We start from the raw sequence: 6,874 nt of genomic DNA on the forward strand, positions 1-6,874 counted from the left end.
GGGGGGGGGGGGGGGGGGGGGGGGGGGGGGCTCTGGACTATGCTACGTCTTTCCCTTAAAAATTCAATGTTTTCACCGCCTATATGTAAATGTATAACGTCTGTTTATGTTGCTTTGCTGTGGTAGGATTTTTTGATGCTTCAAATTGTGCCCTGTCTAGGACACGGTGTGAGAGATCTTTTTTTTTATACCGTCTTTCCTCATGTTTTCTTTCCTTTTCTTATCTAAGCAAAACATTATTCTGAATAAGAATAAGAAGGCCGCGCTGATTATTTTTAGCCGCAGCTTTGTGCACTCCGCCCATCTTCGGACGACTGTACGCACATATTCGCGTTGTATCTCGGTGCAATGTCAATAAAGTTTATTCTGATTCTGATATATGATCTTCAGTGTCAGGAGGGCTGTGATCAGTCTTACATCGAGGAAACTAAACAGCCACTGGCCAAAAGGATGGCCCAGCACAGATCAACATCATCAGGCCAGGACTCTACTGTTTACGCTCATCTCCAGGCCAGCGGTCACTCTTTCAGGGATGAAGATGTTCACATCCTTGATAGAGAGGAATGATGGTTTCAGAAAGGAGGCCATCTTTGTGAAAATAGCCCATCCATCATTAAACGGGGCAGTCCTCCGTGTCCAACTGTCCCCCTCTTATTATTGCTAGTATCACTGTCATCTGTGAATAGCAAGCGGCCATCAGGACACTAATAGGCTTATGGTCCTCCTTGATCATGTCAACAGCTAGTTCTGGATGTCAACAACAAACTGGTTGATCCACTATGAGAAGGTGCTATTTATAAGAATGAGTTTGTTGCAGCTCCTCAGACTGAAGAAGTCTTTTGGATAAAAGACGAAACGTTTCAACGAGAAGAATTCATCTAGAAGACCTGACTCAATTTTGTTAGATTTTTTTTACCTGGATTATTGAGCATGCATCAGGATAAATAAGGTGTTTTTCATGCTGCACAGAATGTTAGGCTGCGAACAGATTAACAGTAAAGTGTGTGGATTAAGTCATAAAAATCTTGTCTTCACGGGTTGTTAAAGTCAGGCTTATTTAATTAAATTGGGGCCGAAATTAGCATTTTACACTAACAAAGCTAACAAATCAAAAATGATATTCTTAATGTAATAAAACAAACAAGAACACACAAAAAGAAGCAGGAAACTAGTTTTCAAACATGAAATTCATTTGAATTTTAAATCCACCAAACAATTACAGCAACAGATAAGATTCAAGTCTGTCACATTTTAAATTAAAAGCAGGTAAATAAACTTTGGTTTGGTTTTTACACCCAAACGCTTAACTTTGTTTAGACACAAAATACGTTGGATGAAGTAGATGTTCCTGTAAAGAATTTCAATGAGAATCTTCACTTTAAATGCGTTAGCAGCAGATTGACAAACTCTAAAATAAATTCCTTGTTTAAAACAACGGACACATACAATGATAAAATAAAAAAACTAGGATCACACGAAGTGGCTGTTCCAGCTCCTTAGTGAAGATGAAATTATGCTGCAAGTAAAAGCAGCTTTTTGAATCTGTGGAAACCTTTCACTAATTTAGTTAATTACCAAAGACTGTTCACACGATAGGAGTGAAATGTTCTCCTCTTCAACCTGTTCCACCCTTTAAACACTTCTCAATCATACTGTACACCAGGAAGCTGACTGATGTTCAACTAAAACAATGTTTAAAAATAAATTTTCACAAATTAGAGTGTGTAAAATTATGGCACAAGTAAACTGACCGGATCAGGCCAATAAATGAAAGACAACAATAAGACTCATTGTTTCAGCTATAGAGCTGAACTAAATTTCACACTAAATCACAGAAAAATTGGTTTTAGTACATTTTTAAAGAGCTTGCAAGATTTTTTAATTTCTAATGTATCTAATGAAAGGCTGCCATCTTTCTAAAGAAATAACACCATGAGAGTGTACGTAGGCACATATGTCTGTTTGTACCCACCAAAATAAACAGCTGTCATGTGATGGGACTGGACATTTTGCAGTGAGCAGGGTAAAAGTAAACATTTTAAGACAGAGTGAGTGAAATCTGTTCCTGATGCAACAGGTTAGTGCCTACCTTACCCTACGTCAGAAAATATTTCATTCCTACTAATCAACAGAGAAACGGTGACACTGCTGGCTCCATCAAGGTGACTGCTTTGTGCAGGACCCACTGCAATCTGGCCTCTTCAGCGCTGCGTTGTACTTCAGAGAGCCGTCCGTTTTGAGCTGCACCTCCACCAATGAGAAGATTGAAATGATCTGGGTAAAGAAACGAGATGGATTATTTTGGTTTTACAGCCTGTGTGCACAATTATATCAGTCTGCTGTGTTAAAACAGATGGCTGGCTATGAGGGAGTCTTGCCTGCTCCACATGTGGGGTTTCTGGGTCTTCTGGTTTCCAGATCAGTCTGAGCTCAGATTTCTTCCCCACTTTATGATGGTGGAACGAGATCAAGTCTCCAATAAGCTACAGACAGAGAGAAGGTTTTTAAATGTTTTAGGCTGCGATCCTGATGTATGATGACAGACAAGTTGATGGAGCGGACCTTGCAGTAGATGCGTTTCTGCACGCCGTATTGGAGCACCAGCACATCAAAGGACTTATCCAGAACCCCTATCACCATGGCCTCAGAATCCAGCGGACCACACTCCTGTGACACACATCAACAAAAGCTTTAGAAAACGCTAATCTGAAACCAACAAAAATGATCAAACAGACTGAAAGCCCAACAAGAAGATTAAATTAAAAGAAATGAGAAGGTACAGCAGGAATGCTGAAACTTGGAGGGGAGATGTTCCTTAACCCCCCCACCCCCTAAAACAAAGCCGAAAACACGTAGAAAGGGAACCAATGTTGCAACCCCTCGTTGCAGCCTAAAACTTTTATAGGAATGCACCAAGCAACTAATCTAATCTGGTTTATATTTGGAACCATACTGTGAGAAATGCAAAGCTTTTAATAATCATACATGGAATATAATCTACAGTTTTCATTAATTCTGAAGAGATTGACTATTAGCACACAAAAGTCCACAAATTGTTATATGAAATACAACAGCCCTCATATACAGATTTATGTGGAGATTATGTGATTCTACAAACATTCAAAAAAATACAAAAAGCGTTCAATACAAAGCGGTTTTCTCATCACAAACCATCAGTCAAGATCAGGAGTTTGTTGCCAACACTAATTTTCAGGACCAGTGGGTTAGAAATTTGTCTAACAGGACATTGACACAACCTGAGAAAGACGTGCTGGCAAAAGGACTAAATTTTGCCATCTCCCCTCAAGTAATACCTGTTGTGGAACTAATCACGGCCACTGAATCCGCGATTAGGAACAACAACTTGACGGAAGGAGAGACAGAACAGCTCAGAATGGAAATATCAGCAACCATCTCCAGTGCCAAACCGCCTCCTTCAAACCACACCACAGGAAAGGAAAGCTGTAACATCACTCAGCCAGGACCAAAACATCACCATTTTACCAGCTGATAAAGGAAGATGCACAGTAGTCCTCAACACTTCTGATTACCGGGAAAAAATAACTACACTACTGAGCGACCGTAACACCTACGAGACCCTGAAGAGGGACCCAACCAGTGCCTACAAAAAGAAAGTCACAGATTACCTGCAAAAACTTGAAAAGGAGAAAACAATCAATCGATCTTTGTATTATAGATTGTACCCAGGGGAAGCCACTCCCTGTCTTTATGGACTCCCAAAAATACACAAAGGAACACCACTCAGACCCATCGTCAGCAGCATGAACTCAGTGACATACAATATTGCTAAACATCTGGCTGATATTTTAGCTCCTCTTGTTGGAAACACACCTCATCACATAAAGAACTCCATTGATTTTGCTAACAAAGTTCAACACTTGAAACCAACCCCAGGAGAAACCCTTGAATCGTATGATGTGACTTCTCTTTTCACATGCATACCCATCTCTGAAGCAGTAGAAACCGTCAGAAAACAACTTCTACAAGACAAGGACTTAATCAACAGGACCAACTTCACCCCGGACCAGATCTGCACCCTGTTGGACCTCTGCCTCTCCACCACTTATTTCAAGTTCAATGACAGTTTTTACAGACAGAAGCACGGCTGTGCCATGGGATCTCCAGTGTCACCCATTGTTGCCAATCTCTACATGGAGGAAGTGGAACAGAGTCCTAAACTCCTATGAGGGAACGATGCCAAGCCATTGGTTCCGTTATGTGGATGACACCTGGGTCAAAATCCAAGCCAAGGAAATAGAAGCGTTCACCAGACACATTAACTCGGTCGATAACAACATCAAGTTCACCAGAGAGGATGCAAACGACAACAACTTGCCTTTTTTGGACTGTTTGGTTCAGATGGAGAGAGAGGACAGCCTCAACATTGAAGTGTACAGGAAACCAACCCACACAGACCAGTATCTTCTGTTTGACTCCCACCATCCACTGGAACACAAACTCTCTGTCATCAGAACTTTACAACATCGGGCCGAATGCGTCCCCACAAGGACAGAAGGGAAGGAAAAGGAACTGAAACACGTTCAAGAAGCTCTTCAAACATGTGGATATCCTAACTGGGCTTTTGTCAAGTCAGCGAGGAAATCTACAAAACACACCAATAAACAGAAAAAGGAGAACAACAGACGTAAAAACATTGTCATCCCTTATGTTGCTGGAGTATCAGAGAAATTCAGAAGGATCTTCAACAAACACAAGATCCCAGTACATTTCAAACCCAGCAGGACTCTCAGACAGAGGCTGGTCCACCCTAAGGACAAAACACCCATACACAAACAGAGTGGTGTAGTGTATGCGGTCCAGTGCAGCGAGGACTGTCCAGACCTCTACATTGGAGAAACTAAACAGCCTCTTCACAGACGCATGACTCAACACAGGAGAGCCAGCTCCACAGGACAAGATTCAGCTGTTCACCTCCATCTCACAGATAAGGGACACTCTTTTGAGGACCAAAATGTGCACATTTTGGACCGACAACACAGATGGTTTGAGAGGGGGGTGAAGGAAGCAATTTATGTAAAAAGAGAAAAACCGTCTCTTAACAGAGGAGGAGGCCTCAGATTCCCACTTTCAAAAACATATAATGCAACTTTAAAACAGATTCCCAGCCGGTTTTCACACCTGATGGGAACAGAGGGGCCTCGTCTGTGAATTAGAGGAACAAAGACCTACTGTTTTAGGTTTTTAGGTGGGAACTGCCAATCTACATATATGTGTGTGTGTGTCTTATGTGTGTGTGTGTCTTATCTCACTCAGCCTTATAACCTGAATCTCTCACTCTCTGCTCTTTGAATTGAGAAAGCTCCTCGGATGAGGAGCGAAACGTCTTCTGTTACAAATAAAGTCCAGTTGTTTTTGTATTGAACGCTTTTTGAATTCATCATGTCCTGGATGACTGAGAATCTTCACCAGCATATTCAAAAAAATACTTTAGTAATCCCAAAGGGAAATTATTTGTTGTTGTAACTCGTTATCCTCATTTATTTAAGATACGTTATAGATGCTTATGGCTGTAAACAGGAAAGATCTCTTGTAAAGGTCCATCCCACAGTGGATCCTAATAAACTGGCTGCAGATGCCGTCCAATCTGTCCACCCAGACTCAGCTGGCCTCTCGGTTCCCCCAGGCTGTAGGACCGCCCGTATGTCGGGCAGAACTCCTCTCAGAGTGATGGCCACTACTCCCAGTAGTCTGCTGAGCTCCTTGTTCCTGCGGACAGCCAACTGTAGGTGCTGAGGGACGAGCCTGTCTTTCCGCTGTCATGAGCCGTGTTTCCTACTAGTTCCAGGATCTCAGTGGTCAGGCACATGAGCACAGCTGGCAGGTAGATGAGAATGTGTCCAGAGAACATCCTTTCAACTCAAGATTTGGGGCTGTAGTTGAGATATTATTTGAGCTTTTGAGATGTTAATCAGCTGCTGTTGGTTGTAGAAAACTGCCTTGTTGCCATGGTTACGCATCATAACAAATGTCCAAAACTAAAAAAGTTTCAGCAAAAATCCTTCCAGCTGCACAGCATCTGATATCAGAGGAAACAATCATCCAAAAAAATGTGATTTAAATCCAGAAAAAGAGGAATTAAAAGTTTCCAAAAGCAAAATCTCAGAATGAAAGCAACAGAGCTGCATGCAGCCCTTCGAGCGGCGCAATTCTAGAACATATATATATAGGCTCAATGGGATTTACCTGTATAAATAAAGGTTGATTGATATAATCACCCTGATACTAACAGATACTGCACAAAGCTCAGTTAGGTTTAAGTCCAGAACGTGGAACCACTGGCATTTTAGACTTTTTGTAAATCTGTGATTTTCATTTGTGAATTTTATCTTTTTTTTTACATTATTCATTTGCATTTTTTTTTATATGGATCTACTTGTGTCTTTAATAAAGTTGTTGATGTTGATGACAAATGTGTTATCACCTTTTTACAACTTCTGCTTCCTTAGGCCTCATGGATGAGAGTGGATTGAAAGTTTGATTCTTTATCTTGCACATAAAGAAAACTGACACCAAACCTCGACTTATATTCAAAAAGATATTTTAAAAAGTTTATCAAAGTTGTCAAAATTGTCAGGCTGACAGATTTATACTTTAAATCAGATGGATTAGACTGTAAAGAGTTTAGTTTATGTAGTCCGGGTCACAATTTCATTATAATCCCGTCTATGAGCAGATCAAAATCCCCACGACCAGTCTAGATAAATATCTAACAGTAGAGAAGACAAAGTACACTGCCTGGCCAAAAAAAAGTCGCCACCTGGATTTACCTAAACAAATAGGTACGGGCCTCCTATTGTATAATTACTGCATGGGCGATTATCTTTCAGCTGGC

The sequence above is a fragment of the Nematolebias whitei genome, chromosome 9 (genome assembly GCF_014905685.2).
Source record: "Nematolebias whitei isolate Nwh7 chromosome 9, NemWhi1, whole genome shotgun sequence".
Classification (NCBI taxonomy): Eukaryota; Metazoa; Chordata; class Actinopteri; order Cyprinodontiformes; family Rivulidae; genus Nematolebias; species Nematolebias whitei.